General features: G+C 42.4%; 1 protein-coding gene across 1 annotated transcript in view; it reads right to left on the minus strand.

Moving 5' to 3' along the window:
- ALPK2 (alpha kinase 2) overlaps positions 1–20643 on the minus strand; it is an 86180-nt gene that overhangs the window by 63938 nt on the left and 1599 nt on the right. The gene's annotated exons all lie outside the window — the stretch shown is intronic.

Raw genomic sequence — 20643 nt, forward strand, 5'->3', positions numbered from 1 at the left:
TAGTTATTTGCCCAGCACGGAGTTGGGTCTCTTCCCACTCCGTAGGTCAGTGATACGGGCCCCCAGAGGCTCCAGCCCCAATCTTCTTAATATTCTCATCTATATACACCAGCTTCCAGCCAAACTGGACCTTGCCTTCCCCTAACATGTCCCACTGAGCCAAATTCACGCTCTCCTATTGGCACTCTTCATTATGGCTAATTACACTAGACGTTCACATGTTCAGTAAAAACTGGTTAGGTCAGAGCCTCTTCTTGTAAACTCTTTTTAGCAATTAGATTCACTCACCATATGGATTCGAAAGTAATTCACCTGCATTCCTTTACCATATACGTGAAAGTTCACATTTTCAGGAGCACAGCAGTGAGCTGAGGTTAGTGCACTAGCGGTGAGGCTAGTGAATCGCATCTGGGTACCCACGAGGGCTGAGAACAGCCAGTTTCTGGTTAACATCATGATTTCTTTCCTCTTCGTTAATGTGTGATATCACAAAAGAACAAAGATAAGGGGGGCTTCCTTGGTGGCGCAGCGCTTGAGAATCTGCCTGCCAATGCAGGGGACACGGGTTCGAGCCCTGGTCTGGGAAGATCCCACGTGCCGCGGAGCAACTAAGCCCGTGCGCCACAACTACTGAGCCTGCGCGTCTGGAGCCCGTGCTCCGCAACAAGAGAGGCCGCGATAGTGAGAGGCCCGCGCACCGCGATGAAGAGGGGCCCCCCACTTGCCGCAGCTAGAGAAAGCCCTCGCACAGAAACGAAGACCCAACACAGCCAAAAATAAATAAATAAATAATTAAAAACTTAAAAAAAAAAAACAAAGATAAGCACCGTGGAATTCAGACCCATGCCCAGTTGTCTGAAGGGAAGGAATCTCACCTATGACTTTGAAAAGCACTGTTTTAACCAATATTATCTACTCATTGAATTGTTCCTATAGAGTCTACCAGCTCTGGAAAAGTCCTCGCCACCCAGGTGGTAAGTATTATATCAGTTATCATCTGGTGAGAGTTGAAGCCAGCCTTGTTCTGTATTCCCAGAGGATGGGAAGGATCGAACCTTCACCGTCTCAGCCATGATGCTCAGTGCCCAATTTGGAGGAAAATATCTGATCCCCTTGAGAACTGGTCTGATTCTGACCCAGTTACTGGTGTGTGTTCTAACTATGAATAGGAAGGCTATGGGCTTATTGTTTTTTAACTATCTATTTTTTAAACCAATCACTAATTTATTTGAACAGGTAATACATACACAGCACAAAATTCACACGGTTATCCGGTGAAAGGGTGTAGAGTGACAAATAAGTCTTCCTCCTACCCCTTCACGAAGTCCCCTTCCCCAGAGGCAACCACCGTTATCAGAGTTTATTTTAGTTTTAATAAGAGTTAAGGGGTTTAGCCCGAAAATGGAATTAGGAAGCTGTGTAATGTCGTGATTAGGACTTGGAGTCAGGCCGACTCTGTTCAAAGCCAGGCTGCACCACATCCTGACCCAGAGCCCAGACACCAGCAGGATTTATCCCCTTGGATTGTTGAGATAATTAAGTGAGCAAAGCACAGCCCCGGGCACATATTTACATTCAATAAACATCAGCTATTCTAAGCGATTGGGCGACTGAGCGTGGAGGAGGAGGGTGGAAGGGATGGGCGGGGTACGTTGACTACTCTCTGGGGAAAGCCTTCAGCCTTCGCTACTCTAAGTGTGGTCCCTGGAAATCCCTGGAAGTTTGTTAGAAATGCATGATCCCAGGCCTTCCCCAGACCTGCCCAGTGAGAAGCTGCTGTCAGACAAGCTCCGCAGGTGATGTGCATGTGTGTTACAGTTTGAGAAGCACTGCCCTATGCAAGCCCAGGAATCCTTGAGCGAATGGGCCGTAGAATCCCTGCCTCTGGGGAGCCAGTGATGCTGTTTCTCCCCCTTCAGACTAGGAGCCTCTTAGGCTTCTCAGGATGAAAATTCAGGAGAAAAACACGTTTAAGGGAAAAGCCACTCCCCCTCCCACTCCCCAGCTTTCTATTCCACATCGGATTTCCCAAGCCCGATCGCCTGTGACCTCCAGTGCGGCTAGAATGTGTCCTCTTTTGTCCTGTAGCTTGATAGCAACCCGATAGAGGGCTTGGGGGCAGGGTGGCATGTTGTTTTCAGAGTGATACAAGAGACACAGTGGAGCCTGCCCAACAAGCTGCAGGGCTGCCAGGATGCCAAGTGGGACGCCAAGGTCCTGGCAGTGGGGGGCTGCCTCAGTTAGGGCTTGTCATTAGAAACAAGGTCTGCATGGAGTGAGGGGTGGAAGGCTGGAGGGGCTCAGGGGCTGACAATCCCTGCTGTTTGCCACATGTTCCAACAAGGAGTATATGACATACAGGAAGCAGCCCTTTCCTTTAAAATAGCATTACGTACTATGATGGTGGTTACATGTCATTATACATTTGTCCAAACCCATTGAATGTACACCACCAAGAGTGAACCCTAAAGTCAACTATGGACTTTGGGTGTTAACCATGTGTCAGTGTAGGTTCATCGGTTGTAACAAAGGTACCTCTCTGGGTGGGGAATGTTAACAGTTGGGGAGGGCAGGGGGTAAATGGGAAATCTCAATACCTTCCCCTCAATTTTGCTGTGAACCTAAAACTGCTCCAAAAAAGAAATTCTATGTTTTAAAAAAGAGAGAGAAAATTACATCTTGTCACTGGATCAGCTGTAGAAGAGAAAAGAAAACCAAGGTTGAGGCCTGGGGCAGTGTGCTTTTTAAAAATCACCATTACAACAGAAATAACTTAGAGCTGGGCTGTCCAGTCCAGAAGACTTTAGCCAGATGTGGCTAGTGAGCGCCTGAAGCATGCGTGGTGCAAATAAGGAACTGAATGTAAGTTTTTATTTAACTTTAGTTAATTTACATGTAAAATTTTTAACGACATGTGATTCAGTTAGGAAAAAATTTAAGTAGGTTCAGAACAATTTGGGTATGTGAATCTACTCTTTCAACTGTTCATTTCATGAAATCTCAATACAGATCATGTATTTCCAATAAGTAGTTAGCATACAAATTGAGTGTAAAATACACACCAGATTTTGAAGACTTATAACCAAAAAAAAGTAAAATATCCCATTAATAACTTGTAGGATTGCATGCTGAGATAATATTTTGGTTACAATGAGCTACTAAAATACAATATTAAAGTTTATTTCACCTATGTCTTTGAACTTTTTTAACAATGTGGCTTCCAAAATAAATTAAAATTACATACCTGGCTTACCCACATACACTGCTGGTGGGAATGGAAAATGGTACAGCTTCTTTCAAAAACAGTATATGATATTTCCCCAAAGGTTAGACATAGAGTTACCCAGCAATGCTACTCCTAGCTATTTACCCAAGAGAATTGAAAACATATGTCCACACAAAAACGTGTACATGAATGTTCATAGCAGCATTATCCATAATAGCTACAAAGTGGAAACAGCCCAAATGCCTATCAACCGATGAATGGACAAAAATAAGTATTGTCGATCCATATAACACAATATTATTCAGCCATGAAACGGAATGAAGTATTGATAGATGTTCTAACATGAATGAGCCTTGAGAATATTATGCTAATTGAAAAAAGGCAGACAAAAATCACATATTGTATGATTCCATTTACAGGCAGACCTCAGAGATATTGCGGGTTCAGTTCCAGACCACTGCAATAAAGCAAATATCACAATAAAGCAGATCACATGAATTTTTGGTTTCCCAGTGCACATAAAAGTTATGTTTACACTATACTGTTGTCTATTAAGTGTGTGGTAACATTATATCTAAAAAAAAAAAATGCACATAACTAAATTCAAAATGACTTCAGGGCTTCCCTGGTGACACAGTGGTTAAGAATCTGCCTGCCAATGCAGGGGGACACGGGTTCGAGCCCTGGTCCGGGAAGATCCCACATGCCGCAGAGCAACTAAGCCCGTGCGCCACAACTACTGAGCCTGCGCTCTAGAGCCCGTGAGCCACAACTACTGACGCCCGTGCGCCTAGAGCCCGTGCTCCGCAACAAGAGAAGCCACCACAATGAGAAGCCCGCGTGCAGCAACGAAGACCCAAAGCAGCCAAAAATAAATTAATTAATTAATTAATTTTAAAAAACAAAACACTTCATTGCTAAAAAATGCTAACTACCATCTGAGCCTTCAGCGAGTCATAGTAGTAACAACAAAGATCCCTGATCACAGATCACCATAACAAATATAATAATAATGAAAAACTTTGAAATGTTGCAAGAATTACCAAAATGTGACACAGAACCATGAAGTGAGCATTGCTGTTGGGAAAATCGTGCTAATAGACTTGCTCAATTCAGGGTTGCCACAAACCCTCAATTTGTAAAAAATAAAATAAAAACCAGTATCTGCAAAGCACAATAAAGTGATGCACAATAAAACAAGGTGTGCCTGTATATGAAATATCCAGAATAGGCAAATCTATAGAGACAGAAAATGGAGTTTGCCAAGGGATGGTGGAGAGGAGGATAGGAAGTGACTATTCATGGGTATGGGGTTTCTTTGGGGGACGATGAAAATATTCTGGAATTAAATAGTGGCAATGGTGGCACAGCTTATGAACATACTTACACAAAATTACATATGTGGCTTGCATGATATTTCCACTGGACAGCACTGATTTAGATGAAATAACAGCTTCTTTCCCAGCTGTCACTGGTGAGGGTACAGAACTTAGTCAGAGCTAATCAACATGGGGTGATTTATGCTGCACCCCACCCCACCCCCCAGGGGACATTGGGCACTGCCCGGAGACATTCTTGGTTGCCAGCTGGGGTAGAGATGAGAGGTAGAGATTGTTACTGGCCAGAGACGCTGCTAAACATCCTACAATGCACAGGACAGCTGCACATAATAAAGGATTATCCAGCGCAAATGTCAGCAGCGTCGAGTCTGGGAAACCCTGCACCAGAGGCTGCTCAGAGTTTCCCAGCCTCCTTTGCACCATCCCAGCCTGTCTGACTGCCCTGCGGTCAGAAGGTATGTTCTGGGCATGACCTTCCCAGGACGCTTTCTCCTGGAGTCCAGCCACTTCACAGGCATTCTCAGGCCAGGAGCTCCTCTGGACACCAGTGTGGACATGGAGACATTCTAGGCATCCTAATTCTAGAGTGGATTAGATGTGGAGTCCATGACTCTGTCCTTTCTCCCTGAGGCTCCCTGAGTTCCAAAACGTTATACTTTATTTATTTATTTATTTTTTATTGTTATTATTTTTTTGGCCGCGCAGCTTGTGGGATCCTAGTTCCCCGACCAGGGATCAGACCCCGGCCCCCTGCAGTGGAAGTGCCGAGTCTTAACCACTGGACCGCCAGGGAATTCCCAACATACTTAATTTAAATGAAGCTGGCCTCGTTCTGGGTAGAATTGCCATTTTTCTTGTTGTTTTCTCTTCCGTGTCAGATTTTGAAGCCAAAGACAACTAGAATTTGCATAGTCTGTGTCATAAATGGGCTCCTTCTCTGATGTCTGAAGTAAAAACCTAAGGAATATCCTGACTTGCTCTGAGGTGCTTTGCTTTAAAAATTATCCTTTCTGTCTGCATTAGTTTTTTTATAGCTGCTGTAACTAATTACCATAAACTTAGTCACTTAAAAAGATACGAATTGATTATCTTACAGTTCTGGAAGTCAGAAGTCAGACATGGATCTCACTGGGCTAAAATCAAGTTATCGGCAGGGCTGCATTCCTTCCAGAAGCTCCAGAGAAGAAATCCCTTGCCTTTTCCAGCTTCTAGAGGCTGCCCACTTTCCTTGCCTCATGCCCCATTCCTCCATCTTCAAAGCCAGCAGCACAGCATCTTCCAATCTCTCTCTGACTCTTCTCCCTCCCTCTCTCACTTAGAAGGACTTCTGTGATTACATTTGGACCCCTGGGAAATCCAGGGTAGTCTCCCATCTCAAAACCTTTAACTTATTCACATTTGCGAAGTCCCTTTTGCCATGTAAGGTAACATATCCACGGGTTCTGGGGACTAGGGCATGGACCTAATCTTTCGGGGGCATTGTTCTGCCTACCACACTGTCAACTGAACCTGGGCAATCTGCTGGGTGGTCCCTCGGCCAGCATCCTCATTCCACAGGGAGAAGAAATTGGGGCGTGCTTGCTTTTCCAGAATTGTGGAATTTTCCCAATCAGAGTTTTGAGGTAGTTAAAATGCTGACTTTCCAGATCCTAATTCTCAGTGACTTGTGCCCCAAAACGGTCAGTGATAGATTTAGAAACTATGTGTTACAGGCTGAATTATTTCCCCACCCCCAAATTCATGTGTTGAAGCTCAGAATGTGACTGTACTTGGAAACAGGGCCTTTAAAGAGGTGAATAAGGTAAAGTAAGGTCATGAGGGTGGCCCTTAATCCAATATGACTGGTGTCATTATAAGAGGAGATTAGGATATAGACAGACAGCAGACACGTGCACCCACAGAGAGATGACCGCACGAATGCCCAGTGAGAAGGCAGCCACCTCAAGCCAAGGAGAAAGGCCTGAGAACTAGCCAGCTCTGCTGACCCCTTGCCCTTGCCCTTCTAGCCTCCAGAACTTCGAGAAAATAAATTTCTGTTGTTTAAACCATTCAGTCTATGGTATTTTATGATGGCAACCCTAGTAAACTAAAGCACTCCTTTTCCATATTTATACCTTCATATCATTTGAAATGAATGATCACAGTTCAAATCTTTTCATATTATTTTGGTTGACAATGTTTCTGGAGTACTTGTCACGCTTGCTGGATTGATAACCCCTTTTGTACATGGGCCTTTCAGATCACAGGGCAATGTTCGATTCAACATTTATTGAGCTCTTCTTTTTTTTTTTCTTTTTTAAATTTATTTATTTATTTATTTATGGCTGTGTTGGGTCTTCGTTTCTGTGCGAGGGCTTTCTCTAGTTGCGGCAAGCGGGGGCCACTCTTCATCGTGGTGCGCGGGCCTCTCACTATCGCGGCCTCTCGTGTTGCAGAGCACAGGCTCCAGACGCGCAGGCTCAGTAGTCGTGGCTCACGGGCCTAGTTGCTCCGCGGCATGTGGGATCTTCCCAGACCGGGGCTCGAACCCATGTCCCCTGCATTGGCAGGCAGATTCTCAACCACTGCGCCACCAGGGAAGCCCTATTGAGCTCTTCTAATGAGCGGGTACTGTGTGCTCAGTAAGGCTCACCACTGACCATGAGGAATTCACAGTCCAGCAGGGCAGGTGAATCAGGATAGTGTGGATCTAGTCCAGGGTGATGGACAGGAGAGGCTCTGCATGAAGAGCTGTAGGACAAAGCAGAGGGAGTGACCCGGGGGGCAGATGAGCCCAGGTGACTGAGGAGCTAGGGGGCAGGCATAATCCAAATCTGCCTTGGGGACGATTAGATAATCTCATAAACAATCTGGATTTTGGAGCCAGTTAATGGGGTTCCTTTTCCTGAACGACCCCGGCTCTTTTCTCAAACTTCGGTGGCCCTCAGCAGTAGCAGCAGTTTGTGGTGTGTTGACCTGATTGCCTTAGGGAATCTGAATTCCATTTTTCCCACTTAAAATAAACGTGCCGTGTTCCTGTTAATTAACATCTTTGAGCCTTGTGGGCCGGCTCACGCTTTTATTACAAGGATTGAAGGAAATAGCAAATGCGGGGCATTCATACAGCACTAGGAACATGAAGACACTCAATAAAGGGTGATTATTTTTGTGGATGAGGAGACACTTCTGTCTCTCCCCACAGGCAGTGCAAACTTTTGACCAAGTATAGAAGCTGAGATGATGATCAAAAAGTGTACCTCCAAGTCAATGTCATCTTTTAACTACACAACTGACTGATATGGCTTATTCCTTATTGCTTAGTTTTGGTAAGTAACAATTCCGTTTCAGAAAAATGCCTTACTGCAGTGTCATATACGTGCCATGCAATGAACACAAAAATATCAATATCACCATTCATAAGAACACAGCTTCCCAGTGAATAGACTAACCTCTGGTATAAATTAGATACAAATAGAAGCTATTTTAAACTATAGGGATGATCATTAGTAATTTACAACATTAGTGCACCAAATGGCTCCCAAAGTACCTGGGGCTGTGAATTCTGAGGCTGACTTTATATCTTAGTCAGCTTAGACTGCTCTAACAAAATACCATAGACTGGGTGGCTTCAACACCAGAATTTTTTTTTTTTAACATCTTTATTGAAGTATAATTGCTTTACAATGGTGTGTTAGTTTCTGCTTTATAACAAAGTGAATCAGTTATACATATACATATATCCCCATATCTCTTCCCTCTTGCATCTCCCTCCCTCCCATCCTCCCTATCCCACTCCTCTAGGTGGGTCACAAAGCACCGAGCTGATCTCCCTGTGCTATGGGGCTGCTTCCCACTAGCTAGCTATTTTACATTTGGTAGTGTATATATGTCCATGCCACTCTCTCACTTTGTCCCATCTTACCCTTCCCCCTCCCCGTATCCTCAAGTCCATTCTCTAGTAGGTCTGCGTCTTTATTCCTGTCCTGCCCCTAGGTTCTTTATGACCTTTTTTTTTTTCTTAGATTCCATATATATGTGTTAGCATACGGTATTTGTTTTTCTCTTTCTGACTTACTTCACTCTGTATGACAGACTCTAGGTCCACCCACCTCACTACAAATAACTCAATTTCATTTCTTTTTATGGCTGAGTAATATTCCATTGTATATATATAAACACCAGAATTTTATTTCTCATAGATCTGGAGAACCAACTCGGTTCCTGGTGAGAGCTCTCTTTCTGGCGTGCATACAGTACAGCTGCCTCCCCATGGTCTCTCCTCTTTTTCTTATAAGGTCTCTAATCCCACTGTGGGGGGGATCCACCCTCATGAACTCATCTAAACCTAATTACCTCAAACATTGTCAGATTTATCCATTTTTCTTTCCCTTTATGCTTAGACAGACTTTCCTCACCTTGAGATCCACATTTCCTTCCATTTTATTTGATATTTTTTTTGGGTAGCTGATATATTTTTTTTTGGTATTTTTTTGAATTAAGGACTCACAGGACTTTAGTGCCTGGGAAACAGAGATCTTCTTGTTGAATCCCTTCAGTTCACACTGAGGAAAGAGGCCTCAAGAGGAGGAGAAATGATACAAGGACATGCAGCTGGTCACTGGCAGAACCAGGACTAGAATCGAGGATTCCTAGTCCCCAGTCTGTTTTCCTTTTCAAAAACACTAGTTTTGGGCTTCCCTGGTGGCACAGTGGTTGAGAATCTGCCTGCCAATGCAGGGGACACGGGTTCGAGCCCTGGTCTGGGAAGATCCCACATGCCGCAGAGCAACTAGGCCCGTGAGCCACAACTACTGAGCCTGCGCATCTGGAGCCTGTGCTCCGCAACAAGAGAGGCCACAACAGTAAGAGGCCTGCGCACCGCGCTGAAGAGTGGCTCCCGCTTGCCACAACTAGAGAAAGCCCTCGCACAGAAACAAAGACCCAACACAGCCAAAAATAAATAATAATAAATAAATAATAAATAAATTAAAAACAAAAACAAAAACAAAAAAAAACGCTAGTTTTACTCTATGACATATATCACAAAAAGATCCTTTTTGACCCACCTCCTACAGTACTGGAAATAAAAACAAATGGGACCTAATGAAACTTAAAAGCTTTTGCACAGCAAAGGAAACCATAAACAAGATGAAAAGACAACCCTCAGAATGGGAGAAAATACTTGCAAGTGAAGCAACTGACAAAGGATTAATCTCCAAAATATACAACCAGCTCATGCAGCTCAATATCAAAAAAACAAACAACCCAATCCAAAAATGGGCAGAAGACCTAAATAGACATTTCTCCAAAGAAGACACACAGATGGCCAAGAGGCACATGAAAAGATGCTCAACATCACTAATTATTAGAGAAATGCAAATCAAAACCACAATGAGGTATCACCTCACACAGGTCAGGATGGCCATCATCAAAAAATCTACAAACGATAAATGCTGGAGAGGGTGTGGAGAAAAGAGAACCCTCTTGCACTGTTGGTGGGAATGTAAATTGATACAGCCACTATGGAGAACAGTATGGAGGTTCCTTAAAAAACTAAAAATAGAACTACCATATGACCCAGCAATCCCACTACTGGGCATATACCCTGAGCAAACCATAATTCAAAAAGAGACATGTACCACAATGTTCATTGCAGCACTATTTACAATAGCCAGGACATGGAAGCAACCTAAGTGTCCATCGACAGATGAATGGATAAACATGTGGCACATATATACAATGGAATATTACTCAGCCATAAAAAGAAACAAAATTGAGTTATTTGTAGTGAGGTGGATGGACCTAGAGTCTGTTATACAGATTGAAGTAAGTCAGAAAGAGACAAACAAATACTGTATGCTAACACATATATATGTAATCTAAAACTTTTTTTAAAAAATGGTTCTGATGAATCTGGGGGCAGGACAGGAACAAAGACACAGACGTAGAGAATAGACTTGAGGACACGGGGAGGGGGAAGGGTAAGCTGGGACAAAATGAGAGTAGCATTGACATATATACACTACCAAATGTAAAATATATAGCTAGGGGGAAGCAGCTGCATAGCACAGGGAGATCAGCTCGGTGCTTTGTGACCACCTAGAGGGGTGGGATAGGGAAGGTGGGAGGCTCAAGAGGGAGGGGATATGGGGATATATGTATACATATAGCTGATTCACTTTGCTATACAGCAGAAACTAACACACCATTGTAAAGCAATTATACTCCAATAAAGATGTAAAAAAAGAAATTTAAATTAAATTCAAAACACCACTAGTTTTCAATAATACAGGTAATAAATGAGTACAGTTTCCTTTTAAAATATTACATTACTAATCACCCTTCTGAATGCAATACTCCTATTTCCCTCCCTGGAGTTAGTCACCATTATCATTTTGGTGTGTATCCTTCCAGACTTAAAAAAAATAATTTTATGTGTATATATATGTATGTATAAGAACATACACTATTCTGGGTTAGTTTGGAGGGCATAAATGGTATCATGTTCCATGGATCATGCTGCACTATACCTTTCTCTTTATATTATGTTTTGAGATGCCCATCATCTGAACAGGCCACATTTTATTTAGCTGTTTCTGCATAACTGTTTCCTTAGACAAACAATTCTGCAAAACATATTATGGTACACAGGCCTCCTGGGGCCCGTGTGTAAGCTCTTCTTGAGAGTAGATACCGAAAAGTGACACTGCTGCCCTTCTTCATGTTAAAAGATAGCACCAAATTACATTCTTGCTGGCAATGAACCCATTTCTCCATAATCTCAATAACTCGATGTTATCATCCTTTAAATCTTTTGTCTGTCTGATGGGTGAAAATGTTACATCGTTTAAATTTATATTTTCCTAATTACTCACAAGATTGTACATCTTCTCATATGTTTAATAACCATTTATATTCTCTCTTCTATGAAGTTCATATTTATTTACTTTTACCTTTTTAAAAATTCAGTTGTTAAGGGTACTGTCCTTATCTATTTGTTTTTTATATGCCTTGGAAATTAATCTTTGTCTCTTACACGTTTGACATATTTTTCCTGGTGCGTCACTTTCATTTAATTTTGTTTACAGTATTTTTTGTTATATAAAATTTTTAATTTGATGTAATCAATACTGTCACATTTTTTCTTTGTCTCTGTTGTTGTTGTTGATGTTCTTTACATCCCAAGAAGATCTTGTGGCTTTCAAGGTCATAAAAATAGTTTCCAATACTTTTTCCAGTACTTTATAGTTTGTGTTTTTTATATTTAACTCAAAGATCCATCTGGGGCTTCCCTGGCAGCGCAGTGGTTAAGAATCCGCCTGCCAATGCAGGGGACACGGGTTTGAGCTCTGGTCCAGAAAGATCCCACATGCCATGGAGCAACTAAGCCTGTGTGCCACAACTACTGAGCCTGTGCTCTACAGCCCATGAGCCACAACTACTGAAGCCCTCACGCCACAACTACTGAAGCCCGCGCGCCTAGAACCCGTGCTCCGCAACAAGAGAAGCCACCGCAATGAGAAGCCCGCGCACCGCAACGAAGAACAGCCCCCGCTCGCCACAAAAGAAAGCCCGCATGCAGCAACAAAGACCCAATGCAGCCAAAAATAAATAAAGAAATTAATTAATTAATTAATTAATTTTTTAAAAAAGATCCATCTGGAGTTTATCTGAGGTCCATTGGTCTTATTTTTATCCCCACACGGATGGCTAGTTGTGTCAACTTTGAAGATTTTGCTTCTTCCCTAAAACTTGGCTATTTCTATCTTAAACCAAATTCCAATATATTCTTAGGTCTGATTCTGTTCTCTCAACTCACTTTGGTTTATCTATTTATCTGTTTGGGGCTACTACCGCACTGTTCTGATTATCATAGCTTTAGCATTCATATTGATAGATGGTTGGTTTACCCAATATTTTTTCGGTCCCATTTCAGTGAAGCAAGTTCACTTTCAGTCACAGCAAAAAAAAAAGACCAATAAGGCATGTCTCTGGCACTCAGCTCCCACCCAAGGCAGTGATGACAGATTTGCTACAGGGACTAAAGCCCATCCTTGCGGCCAAAGGACCCTTCTCTCACCAGCCTCTCCTGCTGCCACCCAAATTCTTGTCCCGGCCCTACTCCTCAAAATAAAACTCAGCTGTAGATGGCACACCTGTTTTGGATTAGTTACAATAAATCAGGATCTGTATTTATTTCAGTGGCTGGACAGGTGAAGCCCAAGCTGCATTTATAGCAAGCCAACTAGAAAGCAGAGGAAAGTCTAAGTCATGAGGTTTTTTCCTCTTAGGGCAAAGGGGTTACACTTGACAAGCCCTAAACTTCCTGTTGTTTCCAAAATTCTGTGATTCTTTACAGGAACGCCTCAAGTTGTAGTATTCACACTAGGTCTCATTCTAGTTAAGCCCAGGGCTTAAATTCTACTCAGGAGAATCACTTAGAGAGCTAATTAAAGGTGCAGATACAACAAGTCTTGGGTAAAATTCAGAGATCTGTATCTTTAAACAAGCACCTTAGCAGGTGATTCCAGTGCAAGTCATCCCGGCCCCCACTTGGTGGCAGTGCCCTGAGGACTTGGAACCCCTGAGCAGGAGGCCTTTGTGCCCCCGTAGCACAGGGGGACTCTATAACACGTGTTCTGTAATGAGGTAGCCCGATGAAATCAGTTACTAGGGAATGACATCAGTATAACGTAGATGCTGCATTGGTTCGTGGGCAATTTTTCCTAGGCTAAGGGCCCCTGAATACCTGGAATAAACTATAGAATCTTGAGCAGGAAAGGGAATAGCCTTTAACTCAGCTTTTGCATTGGCAGCAGGGACCCTTTTTAGTCGTATTTTAACAAAATTAAAAATGAAGCCTGGGGGGTGGGGGAGGGGTGGACTGAGGAACTGGGGTTGGGAGATGTCAACTATTACACATAGAATGGATAAACAGCAAGGTCCTACTGTATAGCACAGGGAACTATAGTCAATCTCTTGTAAGAACTATAATGGGAAAGAATCTGAATAAAAATATATAGATATATGTATAACTGAGTCACTTTGCTGTACAGCAGAAATTAACGCAACATTGTAAATCAACTAGACTTCAATTAAAAAATAAATAAAAGTAAAAAAAAAAAAAAAAGAAGCCTGCCCCAGTGCTCCTCCCTCTTCAGAGGCACACTCCAGGCCTGCGTCATTTGAAGGCAGGTGGCACCGCCCAGGCCCAGCTTCACAGACGGCTCCACAGAGACCCATTTCTGTTTTCGCGTCTCAGCCTCCAGCTGCCCTGACTAAAGGGCTGCCAGCACTTCCACTCAGTGACCTTGTGTATATTTAATCTCTGCCGTGGAGGCCGTCAGCCAACCTGAGCCGCCTCCCTGGGTGGTCCAAGGGAACTTCTTGCATTCATTTTTTGCTTTTGTCTCTAGTTTTTAAATGGCCTGTTTATGAAGTAACCTGCAGGGAATACTATTTTCCCCAGAAGGCCTAATATTTTAGCTGTGACTTTGCAGAATGTGAGGTGTTGCAGGAATGCATACACTGCACCAGAGCAGAAACAACTTATCTGTGGAGAATGCCCACTGCCTCGATTTGAAAAGTAGTATTGAATAACCTGGCACTTTGTTCCTTGGCTAAGATTGCAGGAAATCAGGCGCAAGGGGCTCCAGAATCCTTGAGGGAGCGCTTTCATGAGGGGTACAACCTCTCAGGAAAGGTGACCCTGCTCTGCCGGTGTGGGACCTGGACCCCCCAGGGTGACACTTGCATTCCACTCCCTGAGGGCCTTAGAACCACCAAAATCAGGACCTCTGAGGGTGGGGCTTGGGCACCTCTATATTCTGAAAACCAGGGATGGTTCTAAAGCACAGCTAAGATTCTCAATCTTACAGGTTCAGAGAATCATCTGGGAGCTTTTAAAACCCTCAGTGCCCAAGCCACACTGCAGACAAATTACATCAGAATCTTGTAGGGGGAGTGAGGGATGGGGGCGGTACTCAGGCATCAGAATGATTTAAGGTCCAAGGTGATCCCAGGTACAGCAGGGTTGAGACCATTGCCTTAGGGTCTCAGTGGGAAAGATCTCTTCTTGCAGACCAGGACTTTTGGAACTTTAGTGTGCATACGAATCTCCTAAGAATTGGGCTAAAATTGCAAATTCTGATTCAGCAAGACTGGGGTGGGGCTTGAGATTCTGCACTTTGCCAAGCTGGTCTGCAGACCACAAGGTGAGTAGCAAGGCTGTAGGTACTAACGAGCTTCCGTTGATTTTTTTTTTTTTAACATCTTTATTGGAGTATAATTGCTTTACAATGGTGTGTTAGTTTCTGCTTTATAACAAAGTGAATCAGCTATACATATACATATATCCCCATATCTCTTCCCTCTTGCATCTCCCTCCCTCCCACCCTCCCTATCCCACCCCTCTAGGTGGTCACAAAGCACCAGCTGATCTCCCTGTGCTACGTGGCTGCTTCCCACTAGCTTTTGGTTTTACATTTGGTAGTGTATGTATGTCCATGGCACGCTTTCACTTTGTCCCAGCTTACCCTTCCCCCTCCCCGTGTCCTCAAGTCCATTCTCTAGTAGGTCTGCGTCTTTATTCCCATCCTGCCCCTAGGTTCTTCATGACCATTTTTTTTTTTTTAGATTCCATATATATGTGTTAGCATACGGTATTTGTTTTTCTCTTTTTGACTTACTTCACTCTGTATGACAGACTCTAGGTCTATCCACCTCACTACAAATAACTCAATTTCGTTTCTTTTTATGGCTGAGTAATATTCCATTGTATATATGTGCCACATCTTCTTTATCCATTCATCTGTCAGTGGACACCTAGGTGGCTTCCATGTCCTGGCTATTGTAAATAGAGCTGCAATGAACATTGTGGTACACAACTCTTTTTGAATTATGGTTTGCTCAGGGTATATGCCCAGTAGTGGGATTGCTGGGTCATATGGTAGTTCTATTTTTAGTTTTTTAAGTAACCTCCACACTGTTCTCCATAGTGGCTGTATCAATTTACATTCCCACCAACAGTGCAAGAGGGTTCCTTTTTCTCCACACCCTCTCCAGCATTTATTGTTTGTAGATTTTTTGGTGATGGCCGTTGATTATTTAACACCGACTGAGTACAACGCTGCAGTGAGCAGTGATCACGCAGGTCCAGGATGGTAATGGGTTTAGGCAGAAGTGGCACAGTGGGCTTTGTGATTAAAAACAAAGCAAATGTTTGTGTTACTCCCTGGGTCAGCCATGGAGTTGTGCTGACAAGGGGCGTGACTGCCACGTTCTGAGAGATGAGTGATTATAAACTTCGGCCCTTCCCATCGTCAGCAGAAAGCTGGCTTATCCGCCTTCCTGAGTCAGTGCTAACAGCTGTTATTTGGGGTGATGCATTTTCTTATGCAGATGAATTTGAATCTCAGATTGTTCTGTCCCAGATATGAAAACTATATTGCAAGAAGGTTTAGATTATCGGCTTATATTTTCCTATGCTTTAAAAGAATTTTACTGGAGACCTACTCTGTGCCCTGCCTGTCACTGGGTGGCCATGCACATTTCAAGCTGCCATATACCGTGTTATTACACTGCCTGACTAGCTACTCGGCTGCACTTAGATGAACTTTCCTACCGCATTTATCACATGAGCCTACACAAGTGACACATTTCTATAGATCTTTCTACACACACATACACACACAGAAGTACAAGTAAACCTGGGAAAATCTGAATAAGATCAACAGATGGTATCAATGTCAATGTCTTGGTTGTGAAAATTATGCTACAGTTTTGCCAAATGTTACCATCGGGGGAAGCTGGGCACAGTGTACAGCGCTCTCTCTGTCTCATTTCTTACAACTATATGTGCACGTCCAATATCTCATTAAAAATTTCAATTAAAAAAAGGTATTAAAACCTCTTGTAGCCAGCCAAGAGGAGGCTGATATGGGGAGAAAGGACATATGGATTAAGAAGGTAAATAATAAATTAAAAAATGAAAATACTTATTAAATGTTAACTGCATAATAGGTACTGTCCTGAGCATTTAATGCAAGGCTTTAATCCGTACAACACTCTGTGAGGTGCTGGTGGTTGTTATTATTATTGTTATTATTATTATTTTGTTTTAGATAAGGAAACTGGGGCTGGGAGAGCTTAAGTAGTTTTTCCCAGGGCACAGACTCAGAAAGCAGTAGGGCAGGAACCAAACTCAGGTCCAGAGCTCACCACACTATACAAAGAATGAGGACAAGAATGCTGTTTCTCTGGAAGGAGAAATCATAGTTGGGGATGAGGAAAGTGCTTCAGGGGTAGTACAATTTGAAGGACCTGCACCTTGGCCTTGAAGGACTAGGTGAGCTGAGCTAGCAACAAGCCGAGTGAGGGCGTTCCAGACCAGAAGATGGAAAAAACACATTCTGTCTGAGAAAAGTCTTTCTTTTCCAGATAAGGTAGCCAGTGTGTATGTCTGCTTTGCCTCTCAGAGGTAAATAGAAGCAATATTGTGGAAGGTCTTGAATGCCAGGGGGATGTGGTAAGATCTTCCTGGATCTAGTTAGCAATTTGTGAGAGCTGATAAGGCACCGGCAAGGCCAAGGTTGTATCTGAATCACCAGCATTCACAAGGGAAGCCAAATGCAAAGTCTGGACAGTTTAGCATAAACCAATCCATCCCCAGGGCCAGAAGAGCAATGGGTAGCAATTTCCTAGTGGAAAGGTGGTATGTGAGGGGAACCAAGGAATGTACTTATGACAATGAAGGCCATAAAGTAGTTGAGACCAATGATTATTAGAATCATACATGACTATACCTGGAATTCACAGCAAAAGCAGTTCTAAGAGGGAAGTTTATAGCAATACAATCTTACCTCAGGAAACAAAAATGTCACATAAACAACCTAGCCTTACACCTAAAGCAACTAGAGAAAGAAGAACAAGCAAAACCTAAAGTTAGTAGAAGGAAAGAAATCATAAAGATCAGAGCAGAAGTAAATGAAATAGAGATGAAGAAAACAATAGCAAAGATGAGTGAAACTAAAAGCTGGTTCTTTGAGAAGATAAACAAAATTGACAAACCTTTAGCCAGACTCATTAAGAAAAAAAGGGAGAGGACCCAATCTAGTTATCTAGTACCATATGGCTATTTACTCATTCAATTACTGAGTGCCTATTATGTGACCAGTACTATTCCAAGGACTTGGGACATTTCAGTGAACAAAACAGTGACCAAACTCACTACCATCATGGAGCTCACCCTTTATGCTTAGTGCTGATTCCTGGTCAGGAAGATTCTTAACTATCAGAACCTAAGAATACATTTCCATACTGTACACTTGAGTTCCCATGATCCCAAAGAGCAATGCAAATCTCTCTGGGGTGAAGCTGGGCAGCTATGCAGAAGGACAGACACAGTACTTCTGATTTAAGAGTGAGGATGATCTTACCCCAGTGTGGCTACAGGGAAACTTAAGAGGGGCAGACTGGCCGGCCCCGCCTCTGAGCTGGATCAAGAAAGCAAGATCAGAACCAAGGTGAAGGATTGGCAGTGTGACCCTTGAAGATGATTCAAGTTAGCCTGGGGTACCCTTTCTGTTTTCCACTCCCAAACTGGGATTAATTTAGGAATCTTCCATAAATGTAGAGCAACTGGGGGCTTTCCAGTCTTAGCCTGGGTAAGTACTATTTCAAGACAAATCAGAACAAGATGGCTTTGCCTTGTTAGAGTGGGAAAGGAAGACAGCAAATCAGGACTCCTGGCTTCAGTTTAGTCTACACGTTTGCCTTGTTCTTGTAACGTAGAATTAGAGATATGGAATTTTTCTCAGAATGCTAAAAGCAATACACAGATGAAGAGAAAATACTAAAAGATAAGGTGCTGGTCACTGTTTCTACTGATAGTCACCTTCAAGGTAAGTGAATCAGGCAAGAGTCAGGAGAGGGCAAATTTATTAATATTACCTTCAACCAAGGATTTTTAACCATTTCAAATTTTAAGTTCCCACGAGCCTCAGATGTCTGAGAATAAATATTTTAAATGTCTTTTGACTTAGTTATGGAAAGATTCACCAATCTTGGGTTGTTTTTTTTTTTTTTTGAGCAAGATTATAAAAAATTTGATTTAGTTCCCAATGACCCTCTAATGCTTTGATGTCACATTTGCAATGATATTTAGCCATTTCCTGTAAATGTGGCTATGCTGTGTACATGTGTAAGAAATACAGACATCTCCTACAGTTAGAGAGTAACTTTTTGCATGGGTAAAAGAAATCCACACTCACTATGCCACTATACCTGTGGCAAAATGTTCCTGCTTTAGTTAAGGGTCAATAAATGCCACAGGTACAGAGATCCTATTTCTAACTTGGGGCTACACAGAACTATTTAATACATAGCTTCTACTCACATTGTCCCTTGAGTGAGAGGTCGGCTCTGCTACTGAGAACAGCAGAGTGAGAAATGGCCCCTCTACCTGCAGAATGCAAGCTATTTAAAAATTCATGTTCAGTCTCCTGAGATGATTGCCCTGGTCATGTGTGAAACCACAGATGGGACCTTGAGCTGATAGCTGGCGAGGTGGGTGTGCCTCCATGAATGTGTGACTGTGTGAGCAAGAGTCCCATTAGAAGTTTGGCAGAGACAAGAGTGTCCCAGGGACCGCCCGTTCTATTTCACTGCGTTGCCAGGACACAAGTGAGCTTCCTGGTCCCCAGGGCTCTCCATCTCAGAATTCAGGATGACAAAGGGGGCTCCTTCCTTGAGCGCCTCTCAACTTTTGGCAGCTGAGGGAGCTAGGCATTGCCTCCCACAGTGATGGGTCGAAAACTAACATTGTCAATAGCCCCCTCTCCTTCACTTACTTTTTTTGGGCCACTTTGCTCCCCCCTTCCCCCTGCTCCACACACAACCTTTAATAATTGAAGTAATTTGCCCAGTGAAACGCTCAACATGGATAAACGACTGTGAAAAGGCACTTAGCTGAGTCAGGAAGAGCATTTTATGAGTAGAAAGGGAAATGCTATGTTTACTGACATGGAAAAATTTACATTATAACTTAATTTTGTATTACTTTTCGGCCAAACTGCCTCCATAAACTCCTCTTGGGCATGAATCTGTGGTCATTGGTGTGTTAAACAACCAAAACGGATAAAGCTGGCACTCCTGCAAAGAAGTAAAGTATAAACGTGACCTTTATATGGCTAATTTGGCCAGTGGAACAGAACAATTTGCTCAGGAAAAAACTACCTCGGATCTGGAGATTTTTAGACTTTTAGGCTATTTTATGACTGGGTCTTTAGAAATCAACATATTAAATTTTTACTTTTTCACAAAGGGAGTTCAATAACTTTGAATGCATTTGGGAATACTTAATTTTCTTTGGAGTATACCTAGTCTTCTATAAAAACAATACTAGGTCCCAACCACAAAGTTGGGAGAAGGGAGAACAGAGGCTGAGTAAAAATAATTGATAAATAACTTTTCTTAGGTATTTATTTACAAAAAGCAAATCTTGGTCATAGCATAGCATCAGTTCAAAGCCCATTTGGAACCCTTTAAAATTATAAATATAATAAATTCATATATCAAGCATAACATATTTGTACATTAATTATTCCCATTAATTCAATTGCATCTTTTTCAAATACACCCCCAAATCAGTAATAGAGTAAAACTTTTTTTTTTGCTTCCTGCTGTGTTTTCTTAGCCTCTTTAATACTTTGTGGTCTAAGAAAAATAAAATAAAACAGACATTCATTCAAAAATCTACTCTGATTTTTGAGCACAGCAAAATCTACTTTATCTACTTTCTCCAGCATCAAGTGAATTCTGCAAATCATTTAGACACACAGAAATCTTTCATTCATACTATGAATTCTGATAAAAGCCAGCACTTACCAGTTTTCAAAGTGCCCCGAAACATTACTAAAAAGAATGTTTTGTTTGTTTTTTTTTTTACAAGCTACACCCAAAACATTTGCTTAAAAACTTTCTAAATAGTGACATTGCCTGGTAAAACACATGCAGTAGACAAAATATCAGATTTCTTTTTCCAGCTGTCCAGAATCCTATTAGTGCCTCTTACTTCTATCTGTCTTTTGCTATAATTAG

The sequence above is a fragment of the Eschrichtius robustus genome, chromosome 14, assembly GCF_028021215.1.
Source record: "Eschrichtius robustus isolate mEscRob2 chromosome 14, mEscRob2.pri, whole genome shotgun sequence".
In the NCBI taxonomy this organism is placed as follows: Eukaryota; Metazoa; Chordata; class Mammalia; order Artiodactyla; family Eschrichtiidae; genus Eschrichtius; species Eschrichtius robustus.